Source organism: Nerophis ophidion, linkage group LG14 (genome assembly GCF_033978795.1).
Source record: "Nerophis ophidion isolate RoL-2023_Sa linkage group LG14, RoL_Noph_v1.0, whole genome shotgun sequence".
Classification (NCBI taxonomy): domain Eukaryota; kingdom Metazoa; phylum Chordata; class Actinopteri; order Syngnathiformes; family Syngnathidae; genus Nerophis; species Nerophis ophidion.
Window position 1 is genome coordinate 53,567,919 of NC_084624.1, and position 12,359 is coordinate 53,580,277.

Here is a 12,359-nt window from a genome sequence, read left to right on the forward strand (position 1 = left end):
GTGGACCTCGTCTTCTCCGGGAACGAAGAGGAAAAAAAACCTTCCAGATTGTTATAGCCGCAAAGTGTAAAAGGCAGCATGTGTGATGGTATAAAGGTGCCATGATTGGGTATAAAAGCAGTTTCCGTGAAATGCTCACTCATTCACAAACAAGGACAAGGCGAGGCTCACCACTTTGTCAACAGATACCTAAGCAAATTGTTTAAGAACAACATTTTTTAACAAGGAATTTAGGGATTTCACCATCTACGCTTCGTAATATCATCGAAAGGTTCAGAGAATCTGGAAAAATCACAAGCCGAAAGCCTGAAAATCAACATTAAACGCCCATGACTTTTGATCCCCCAGGCGATACTGCATCAAAAACCGACATCAGTGTGTAAAGGACATCACCACATGGGGTCAGGAACACTGTCAGTAACTACAGTTGGTCGCTACATCTGTAAGTGCAAGTTAAAACTCTACTATGCAAAGCAAAAGCCATTTATCAACAACACCCAGAAACGCCGCCGGCTTCGCTGGGGCCGACTTCATCTCAGATGGACTGATGCAAAGTGGAAAAGTGTTCTGTGGTCTGATGAGTCCACATTTCAAATTCTTTTTGGAAACAGTGGACGTCGTGTTCTCCGGAAACAAAGAGGAAAAGAAACCTTCCGGATTGTTATAGGCGCAAAGTGTAAAAGGCAGCATGTGTGATGGTATGGAGGTGCCATGATTGGGTATAAAAGCAGCTTCCGTGAAGTGCTCACTCATTCACAAACAAGGACGGGGCGAGGGTCACCACTTTGTCAACAAATACCTAAGCAAATTGATTAAGAACAACATTTTTTAACAAGGAATTTAGGGATTTCACCATCTACGCTCCGTAATATCATCGAAAGGTTGAGAAAATCTGGAAAAATCACAAGCAGAAAGCCTGAAAATCAACATTAAACGCCCATGACTTTTGATCCGCCAGGCGATACTGCATCAAAAACCGACATCAGTGTGTAAAGGACATCACCACATGGGGTCAGGAACACTGTCAGTAACTACAGTTGGTCGCTACATCTGTAAGTGCAAGTTAAAACTCTACTATGCAGAGCAAAAGCCATTTATCAACAACACCCAGAAACGCAGCCGGCTTCCCTGGGCCCGAGCTCATCTCAAATGGACTGATGCAAAGTGGAAAAATGTTCTGTGGTCTGACGAGTCCACATTTCAAATTCTTTTTGGAAACAGTTGACGTCGTGTTCTCCGGAACAAAGAGGAAAAGAAACCTTCCGGATTGTTATAGGCGCAAAGTGTAAAAGGCAGCATGTGTGATGGTATGGAGGTGCCATGATTGGGTATAAAAGCAGCTTCCGTGAAATGCTCACTCATTCACAAACAAGGACGAGGCGAGGGTCACCACTTTGTCAACAAATACCTAAGCATATTGTTTAAGAACAACATTTTTTAACAAGGAATTTAGGGATTTCACCATCTACGCTCCGTAATATCATCGAAAGGTTGAGAAAATCTGGAAAAATCACAAGCAGAAAGCCTGAAAATCAACATTAAACGCCCATGACTTTTGATCCCCCAGGCGATACTGCATCAAAAACCGACATCAGTGTGTAAAGGACATCACCACATGGGGTCAGGAACACTGTCAGTAACTACAGTTGGTCGCTACATCTGTAAGTGCAAGTTAAAACTCTACTATGCAGAGCAAAAGCCATTTATCAACAACACCCAGAAACGCAGCCGGCTTCCCTGGGCCCGAGCTCATCTCAAATGGACTGATGCAAAGTGGAAAAGTGTTCTGTGGTCTGACGAGTCCACATTTCAAATTCTTTTTGGAAACAGTTGACGTTGTGTTCTCCGGTACAAAGAGGAAAAGAAACCTTCTGGATTGTTATAGGTGCAAAGTGTAAAAGGCAGCATGTGTGATGGTATGGAGGTGCCATGATTGGGTATAAAAGCAGCTTCCGTGAAATGCTCACTCATTCACAAACAAGGACGAGGCGAGGGTCACCACTTTGTCAACAAATACCTAAGCATATTGTTTAAGAACAACATTTTTTAACAAGGAATTTAGGGATTTCACCATCTACGCTCCGTAATATCATCGAAAGGTTCACAGAATCTGGAGAAATCACAAGCAGAAAGCCTGAAAATCAACATTAAACGCCCATGACTTTTGATCCCCCAGGCGATACTGCATCAAAAACCGACATCAGTGTGTAAAGGACATCACCACATTGGTTCAGGAACACTGTCAAACCACTGTCAGTAACTAAAGTTGGTCGCTACATCTGTAAGTGCAAGTTAAAACTCTACTATGCAAAGCATAAACCATTTATCAACAACACCCAGAAACGCCGCCGGCTTCCCTGGGCCCGAGCTCATCTTAAATGGACTGATGCAAAGTGGAAAAGTGTTCTGTGGTCTGATGAGTCCACATTTCAAATTCTTTTTGGAAACAATGGACGTTGTGGTCTCCGGAAACAAAGAGGAAAATAAACCTTCCGGATTGTTATAGGTGCAAAGTTCAAAAGCCAGCATGTGTGATGGTATGAGGGTGCATTAGTGCCCAAGGCATGGGTAACTTACACATCTGTGAAGGCACCATTAATGCTAAAAGGTACATACAGGTTTTGGAGCATCCAAGCAAAGTTATCATGGACGCCCCTGCTTATTTCAGCAAGACAATGCCAAGCTACGTGTTACAACAGCGTGGCTTCATGGTAAAAGAGTGCAGGTACTAGACTGGCCTGCCTGAAGTCCAGACCTGCCACCCATTAAAGATTTGTGGCACATTATAAAGCCAAAAATACCACAACGGATTGTTGAACAACTTAAGCTGTACATCAAGCATGAATGGGAAAGAATTCCACATGAAAAGTTGGGGGGTGGGGGGGGTTGGTGGTAGAGGGGGTGTGTGTATATTGTAGCATCCCGGAAGAGTTAGTGCTGCAAGGGGTTCTGGGTATTTGTTGTGTTGTGTTACGGTGCAGATGTTCTCCCGAAATGTGTTTGTCATTCTTGTTTGGTGTGGGTTCACAGTGTGGCGCATATTTGAAACAGTGTTAAAGTTGTTTTTACGGCCACCCTCAGTGTGACCTGTATGGCTGTTGATCAAGTATGCCTTGCATTCACTCATGTGTGCGTAAAAGCCGTATATATTATGTGAGGCGGCACGCTGTTTGTACGGAGGAACAGTGGAAGTGACGACAGGGTGTAGAGGACGCTCAAGGCAGTGCCTTTATGGAACGCCCCCGGTGTTGTTGTCCAGGTGGAAATTCGGGAGAATGGTTACCCCGGGAGATTTTTGGGAGGGGCACTGAAATTCGGGAGTCTCTCAGGAAAATCGTGAGGGTTGGCAAGTATGGTGTACCATATTTTTCACGGCACACTGATGCGTTCAGTGGCGTCATATACACAGATGCGGACTTCCTCTTTGTTTTCTTTGGGGCTACCACCTTCCAGCAACACTAGCCAGTTGGTTCTTTTTACTGCGACTGATGACCCCGAGATTTTCCATCTTTTCCAATTTTTTTTTAACTTTGCTTACAAGTGTCAATGAAACTTGGCGTGGAACTTTGAGGGAGAATGGCTTTGCTTGAGTTTGATCATGTAAGGCTTCTGAAGCAGCCCAAACCCTTTGCAGACTCTAGGATAAGCCCGTCGGACTGACTCCAGGTCCAAGGCGTCAACTTTGGCCACTGACTTGAGACTTACTGAGGCTGGTCTGCTTAACAGTGCCACCTGTAGGCCTCTCACTACAAAGACCCTCTCTGTAACGGTCCTGTCTTTGTATGAGAGATTTTCTGTGACTGACCCAAGAACAGTTAGTTTAGCCCCGCCTGGTCCATGGAGAGGTTTATGGGGGTTTTTCTAACTCCCCATCTCTGTGCATGACACTGTTGTATACCTGCTCAGAAAGACTACGGTTCTGCCCCTTGTGCTAATTTCCGCCATCCAGGGGTCCTCGGCATGTTGTCAGCTTCGTTCCCCATGCAGTACCTGGTTCACTTCGGAGGAGTTCAGGTTTCTCGCCAATCTAAAAGACTAATGTTCTTATTGATTTCTCCCACTTGTGTGGCTTTGCGAAGTCGAAAGGCTCTGGTGGTTTGATGGTGAACTTCGCCATCGGAGGTGCTGCCGTCCCCGCCTGGGCTGCTGCCGCTTCACTCTTTGTATCTTTCAGTAGACGTAATGTTGAGCTTCGTGCACTCTCGCTCAAAGTAATCCTTCTCTGCATCCTGTTCGTGACACCATTTTATGTTTTAATTTGGAGGCAATGAAGACTGAATTTTTTTTCTCAAGCTCTCACAACATTTCACACCACTTCCCAGGCCCCTCATTGGTCCCACCATGCCCTATGGTAGTGAGACACATACAATTCACCTGTTCAACCCCAGCTAATAACATTACACCTCACTTTGCAGCAAAAAGAGTGAGCATTTCTTCTTTGCCAAGACACTCCATTCCCCGTCAGAGGTGTGGCATACCAAGATGCTGATTAAATCGCATGATTATTGCACAGGTGTGCCTTAGGCTGCTTACGATAAAAGTCCACTTTGAAATTTGCAGTTTTATCACACAGCACAATGCCACAGATGTCGCAAGTTTTGAAAGAGCGTACAGTTGGCACGCTGACGGCAAGAATGTCCACCAGAGCTGTTGCCCGTAAAATAAATTTAAATTTCTCTACTATTAGCATTTCAGAGAATTTGGCAGTACATCCAACCGGCTGTACAACCGCAGACCAAGTGTAACCACAACAGCTCGGGACCTCCACATCCAGCAGGTGCACCTCCATTATCGTCTGAGACCAGCCACCCGGACAGCTGCTGCAACAATAGGTACGCATAACCAAATAATTTCTGCACAAACATCTTACCATTAAAAGCAAAAATGCAAACTCTCTATATGTTATCAAAATAAGATTTGTCGAGTGATCTCAAGGATTATCCGTCGGTCTTCTTTGCCAAGACAATCCATTTACTGTCAGAGGTTTGGGATACCAAGAAGCTGATTAAACTGCATGAGTATTACACAGGTGTGCCTTAGGCTGCTTACGATAAAAGTCCACTCTGAAATTTGCAGTTTTATCACACAGCACAATGCCACAGATGTCGCAAGTTTTGAAAGAGCGTACAGTTGGCACGCTGACGGCAAGAATGTCCACCAGAGCTGTTGCCCGTGAAATAAATTTAAATTTCTCTACCATAAGCATTTCAGAGAAATTGGCAGAACATCCAACCGGCCTTACAACCGCAGACCAAGTGTAACCACACCAGCTCGGGACCTCCACATCCAGCATGTGCACCTCCATCATCATCTGAGACCAGCCACCCGGACAGCTGCTGCAACAATAGGTACGCATAACCAAATAATTTCTGCATAAACATCTTTCCATTAAAAGCAGATACGAGCAAAAAATGCAAACTCTCTATATGTTGTCAAAATAAGATTTGTCGAGTGATCTCAAGGATTATCCGTCGGTCGCGTTCCCAGACATATCGAACTATCCAGTGCTCCAGACATCATTCTGCACGACAAAACAAATAGAAGCTTGGAAAAGGTGTGTGGCTGGCTCAAGGAAATTTGTATCAAGACTCTCCCGGATAAATCAAGCATTGTTTTTACTTGGGTAAGTTTGCATTTCATGATTTAACTTTGCGTCTCCAGCTATGTTTGTTGCCGTGTTGTTGTTACACGCACCGTTCACGAGTAGACTGTTTTTCCCGACCTTTTTTTCCCAAATATTATTATTTTACAGGTCAACATCGTATATGTGATCAAAGCTTAGTTTGTGATTGCTGCCTGTTGTGAAAGCTTAAATGAAGTGAATAATATTTATATAGCGCTTTTCTCTAGTGACTCAAAGCCATTGTCTAAGTAACATTTAAACCAGTAACTCTCCTAGGTTTTGCTCACATTTTATTTATTTTATTTAGACTCGCCGAGACAGTCGTAGCAAAAATGTGTTTCCTTGAATTGCTGCCAGGTATACAGTATGCGCCTGCCTGGAATTTCCACCGGGTCAAACTCGTCACGTCACGAGTGACACTTCACCTGTCATTAGTTTCAAAATGGAGGAGGCTGATTTCAATCATTTGAAATCGCATAAAGGGAAGAAGATTAAAAGCTATTCAGTAGGATTTAAGGTCCAAACTATTGAATATGCTAAAAAAAAACAGTAAGCAGCTATGTTTTATTAATATACCGTAGCTGCGTGTGTCAAATATGAGTCATTAAATGACTCCCGCCTCCTGGTGGTAGAGGGCGCTAGTGATCCTTCTTGCGACTACTCAGCTGCAGAAGAAGTGACAACAAGCAGCAAGAGTGAGCAGCGATCCTTTATTTTTTCCTCTCGCTTGCACTTTTAACATGGAGGATTACATATCTAAAATAAAACTGTTTTCTAAACTGGACTTTCAATCGAAGCAGGAGGTAATAAAGGAAGATCTCCATCGAGACGGAGAGATTTTTAAAACTGAAGAAAGATAAGGAAGACTTCTATAAACAAGTTATTGATGCTTTTGATCAGAAGGAGCTGCGCATGGACTTCATTTATAAGTAAAGGTAAGACCATAATAACGTTTTTTTTTATTAAATGCGCTTTTCATGATGGTATCCTTACATCACACTCAAATTTATAAGCGCAGGCCTAAACTAACCGCATGCCTTTGGTAAGCGCTGGAGTGAGAAGAGGTTTTAAAATAATTAGCGCCCCGGCGGCAATTAAAGGAAATACAGTAAATGGAAAATACTACATGTTAGAAGTATATCAAATAAACCTTTAACAAAGTTAAAGAACTTGTGCGTTCTTCGACTATATTCGACGTGAGTGTGCGCCCCTTTCTGTGTCTTCTTTCATTAAATCTAGAAATCTTTCGCCCTTTTTCATAACCTCTCGAGGAATTCTGAAGAAAGTTTTTTATCATTTCTGCGATTTGAAGAGTTTTAAAAGCCTAAATAAAACAACGCGAGTGTAGTACATTCTTCTCGGAGAAAAGCAAAAATGAACGCAAAGACAAGAGACGCCGGGTCAGGGACTACAACCTAAGCCCGACTCTGCCACCCGTGGTACGCCAAATAATCACTTGATGAAAGTACAGTGTTTAGTTTTTCCTATATTCAAACACAGTGTTACTATTCAAACTGTGTATAAAGTTACATCGGCCCAAAATATTAAACATACTTGTTGAATAAAACCCCTGCCTTGTTTTTAGTGTGTAGTCTTTCCAGTGAGGTTTGATCAGGTGTACTGGAGAGGAGGCTACACCAGATAGTCCAACCTCGGATTCAGGAGGAACAGTGTGGTTTTCGTCCTGGTCGTGGAACTGTGGACCAGCTCTATACTCTGGGCAGGGTTCTTGAGGGTGCATGGGAGTTTGCCCAACCAGTCTACATGTGCTTTGTGGACTTGGAGAAGGCCTTGGACCGTGTCCCTCGGGAAGTCCTGTGGGGAGTGCTCAGAGAGTATGGGGTATCGGACTGTCTGATTGTGGCGGTCCACTCCCTGTATGATCAGTGTCAGAGCTTGGTCCGCATTGGCGGCGGTAAGTCGGACACATTTCAAGTGAGGGTTGGACTCTGCCAACTTTTATGGACAGAATTTCTAGGGGCAGTCAGGTCGTTGAGGGGTTCCGGTTTGGTGGCTGCAGGATTAGGTCTCTGCTTTTTGCAGATGATGTGGTCCTGATGGCTTCATCTGGCCAGGATTTTCAGCTCTCACTGGATCGGTTCGCAGCCGAGTATGAAGCGACCGGAATGAGAATCAGCACCTCCAAGTCCGAGTCCATGGTTCTCGTCCGGAAAAAGGTGGAGTGCCATCTCCGGGTTGGGGAGGAGACCCTGCCCCAAGTGGAGGAGTTCAAGTACCTAGGAGTCTTGTTCACGAGTGAGGGAAGAGTGGATCGTGAGATCGACAGGCGGATCGGTGCGGCGTCTTCAGTAATGCGGAAGTTGTACCGATCCGTTGTGGTGAAAAAGGAGCTGAGCCGGAAGGCAAAGCTTTCAATTTACCGGTCGATCTACGTTCCCATCCTCACCTATGGTCATGAGCTTTGGGTCATGACGGAAAGGATAAGATCACGGGTACAAGCGGCCCAAATGAGTTTCCTCCGCCGTGTGGCGGGTCTCTCCCTTAGAGATAGGGTGAGAAGTTCTGCCATCCGGGAGGAACTCAAAGTAAAGCCGCTGCTCCTCCACATGGAGAGGAGCCAGATGAGGTGGTTCGGGCATCTGGTCAGGATGCCACCCGAACGCCTCCCTAGGGAGGTGTTTAGGGCACGTCCAATCGGTAGGAGGCCACGGGGAAGACCCAGGACACGTTGGGAAGACTATGTCTCCCGGCTGGCCTGGGAACGCCTCGGGATCCCCCGGGAAGAGCTGGACTAAGTGGCTGGGGAGAGGGAAGTCTGGGTTTCCCTGCTTAGGCTGTTGCCCCCGCGACCCGACCTCGGATAAGCGGAAGAAGATGGATGGATGGATGATCACTGACGTATAACAACACACCTTTCAGATAAACATCCGCCATAAGGTAACGGTGCATAAAATCAATTATTGATGATTAATGCCAGCATGTTTGGTGATTAATCACAGGAGTTAAAGGCCTACTGAAATGAGATGTTCTTATTTAAACGGGGATAGCAGGTCCATTCTATGTGTCATACTTGATCATTTCGCGATATTGCCATATTTTTGCTGAAAGGATTTAGTAGAGAACATCCAGGATAAAGTTTGCAACTTTTGGTTGCTAATAAAAAAGCCTTGCCTGTACCGGAAGTAGCAGACGATGTGCGCATGACGTCACGGGTTGTGGAGCTCCTCACATCTGAACATTGTTTACAATCATGGCCACCAGCAGCGAGAGCGATTCGGACCGAGAAAGCGAGGATTTCCCCATTAATTTGAGCGAGGATGAAAGATTCATGGATGAGGAAAGTTAGAGTGAAGGACTAGAAGAAAAAAAAAAGCCGAGGGCAGCGGGAGCGATTCAGATGTTATTAGACACATTTACTAGGATAACTCTGGAAAATCCCTTATCTGCTTATTGTGTTACTAGTGTATTAGTGAGATTATATGGTACCTAAAAGTCAGAGGGGTGTGGCCACAGGTGTGGTGACCGCCAGTGTCTCTTAGGCAAGCCTCGTTTCTTGATGAGGCGAAGTGAAGGCAGCTGTTGAGGCCGGACTGAGCTCCCCCCCCCCCCTCCTTGACAGTGGAAGCATCCCACGTTCGGGGACAGCCAGTCGGAGGAGGCAAGAGAGTCGCCGCTGCCTCTCTGAAAGGTGCACGAGGAACGACGTAAGTTCCGCTCATGTCTACGGTAAGAGCCGACTTATTACCATAATTTTCTCACCGAAACCTGCCCGGTTGACATGTGGTCGGGAACCATGTTCGCTTGACCGCTCTGTTCCATAGTAAAGCTTCACCTTCGGGAATGTAAACAAGGAAACACCGGCTGTGTTTGTGTTGCTGAAGACGACCGCAATACACAGCTTCCCACCTACAGCTTTCTTCTTTGATGTCTCCCTTGTTCATTGAACAAATTGCAAAAGATTCAGCAACACAGATGTCCGGAATACTGTGGAATTATGCGATTAAAGCAGACGACTAAGGCAAGCCTTGTTTCTTGATGAGGCGAAGCGAAGGCAGCTGTTGGGGCCGGACTGAGCTTTTTTTCCCCCTCCTTGACAGTGGAAGCATCCCACGTTCGGCTGCAGCCGGTCGGAGGAGGCAAGAGAGTCGCCGCTGCCTCTCTGAAAGGTGCACGAGAAACGACGCAAGCTCCGCTCATGTCTACGGTAAGAGCCGACTTATTACCATAATTTTCTCACCGAAACCTGCCCGGTTCACATGTGGTCGGGAACCATGTTCGCTTGACCGCTCTGTTCCATAGTAAAGCTTCACCTTCGGAATGTAAACAAGGAAACACCGCGGCTGTGTTTGTGTGGCTAAAGGCAGCCGCAATACACCGCTTCCCACCTACATCTTTCTTCTTTGACGTCTCCATTATTAATTGAACAAATTGCAAAAGATTCAGCAACACAGATGTCCAGAATACTGTGGAATTATGCGATTAAAGCAGACGACTAAGCAAGCCTTGTTTCTCGATGAGGCGAAGCGAAGGCAGCTGTTGGGGCCGGACTGAGCTTTCCCCCCCCCCCCCTCCTTGACAGTGGAAGCATCCCACGTTCGGCTGCAGCCGGTCGGAGGAGGCAAAAGAGTCGCCGCTGCCCTCTGAAAGGTGCACGAGAAACGACGCAAGCTCCGCTCATGTCTACGGTAAGAGCCGACTTATTACCATAATTTTCTCACCGAAACCTGCCCGGTTGACATGTGGTCGGGAACCATGTTCGCTTGACCCATCTGTTCCACAGTAAAGCTTCACCTTCGGGAATGTAAACAAGGAAACACCGCGGCTGTGTTTGTATTGCTAAAGGCAGCCGCAATACACCGCTTCCCACCTACATCTTTCTTCTTTGACGTCTCCATTAGTAATTGAACAGATTGCTAAAGATTCAGCAACACAGATGTCCAGAATAGTGTGGTGGCGATGCCCATCTCTGCCCTTCGCAAAAGGACCCTCTTCGAAACACGATCTTTCGAATAATCGCTGCATAAAACACTGTACTTTGTGTGTGTGGTCCAATCCAACCGTGTTTGCTTGGCATCTCTGTTCCATAGAAAAGCTTCACCGTCATCTTTCGGGAATGTAAGAAATGAAACACCGGCTGTGTTTGTGTTGCTAAAGGCGGCCGCAATACACCGTTTCCCACCTACAGCTTTCTTCTATGACGTCTCCATTATTAATTGAACAAATTGCAAAAGATTCAGCAAACACAGATGTCCGGAATACTGTGGAATTATGCGATTAAAGCAGACGACTTATAGCTGGGATCGGGCTGGAACAAAATGTCCGCTACAATCCGCGTCATCATACCGCGACGTTTTCAACAGGATACTTTGCGCGAAATTAAAAATGGCATTTTAGTAAACTAAAAAGGCCGTATTGGCATGGGTTGGAATGTTAATATTTCATTATTGATATATAAACTATCAGGTGGGTAGTAGTGGCTTTCAGTAGGCCTTTAACTCTGTGAAATAACAATGTCCAGTAATAACGTGCACAGAACAATATTCCTCTTCTTTATCACAATCTCATGCAGTCAAGAACAAATCAGTGGCTTTGCGTTGCCAAATACCAACAAAAAGGTGTCACCAGCAGGCAGCGGGGCACGTAGGCGGACTCGTGAGTATTACTGGGCTCCCATCAAAAGAATCTTTACAGGGCCCCCAAACACATCATGGGCCCCGAGAATCCGTCTCTTTTAACCCCCCCCCCCCCCCTTTTTGGCACGGACAAATCCCGTCAGATCGTTTATGTAACGCGCACGCGCACGCGCACGCTACCTGACACGGGGGCGCGCGCTGCACGCTAGGAAAGATGGATGCAGGCGAAAAGGAGCAGCTTGCACATTTAAAACTGGGGGGGAAAAAAGAATAAAAACACCGACATGTTTTTGTTCCCTTGATATAATGTGGCATGCATGAATATGAATATGAATTTGGACCAATCATCAGACAAATGCGAGGGGATGCATGGGGAGGGAGGGGGGGGGGGGGGGGGGGGGGGGTTGGGGGGGCACGTTGAATGGCACAATGCTGAAATGAAAAAAAAATAAGTCTATTTCTAAGGTGGTTTTAGTGTCCACGTCTTCCTTCTCCTTCACAACACGAAGCCAGAAAAAAGAAGCCAGAAGATCCTTGTCATCAGCTCCTCCATGACGGCCATCACACTTCATCACACCGCGATCACGGCAGCAAATAAAACATACTCACAATTCCACCATGTATGCGCAGCGACAAAAGGGGAAAAAGATAATTGTGAGGACAATTACGTCGCTCTTGATTGCATCCGTTGGCACATTCAGCTTCTCGCTTTTCTTTTTTTTTTTTTTTTTTTCTCTTTTTTTTTTTTTTTTTCTCTCCTCCTCCCTGACCGGCTGCTCGGAGACAGAGCGCATGCGCACACTCTCTCCCGACTCGTAGTAGAGCGCAGAGCGAGGTTGGAGGGGCTGCGCATACTGTATAGCAGGGAATATTTGGACTCGGGGGCCACATTGAGAGGAAAAAAAAATGTGTCTGGGGGGGTATAAATCAGGGGTGTCCAAACTTTTTCCACTGAGGGCCGCACACGGAAAATTGAAAGCATGTCATTTGGATATTTTTAATTTTACAAACCGTAACAAAATATATGGATTAAAAAAAAATGTATTTTACCTATAGGGTTTCCAGTGACCATAAAGGGTCTAAGTCATTAAAATGTTAAAAATAAGCCAAATTTGTATTGTTATTTTTTATTTAACGCTTAC

At 45.6% G+C, this 12,359-nt stretch overlaps 1 protein-coding gene across 2 annotated transcripts in view; it reads right to left on the reverse strand.

Annotated features, from left to right (window-relative positions):
* rgs20 (regulator of G protein signaling 20) overlaps window positions 1–12,359 on the reverse strand; it is a 39,029-nt gene that overhangs the window by 14,470 nt on the left and 12,200 nt on the right. The window contains exon 1 of one of the 2 annotated variants that reach the window (XM_061921046.1): window positions 11,827–11,973. The exons of the other annotated variant lie outside the window; for it this stretch is intronic. The gene's annotated coding sequence lies outside the window, so the exon portion shown is untranslated. Of the gene's footprint in view, window positions 1–11,826; window positions 11,974–12,359 lie in introns of those variants that run through there. 2 annotated transcript variants of the gene reach the window in all.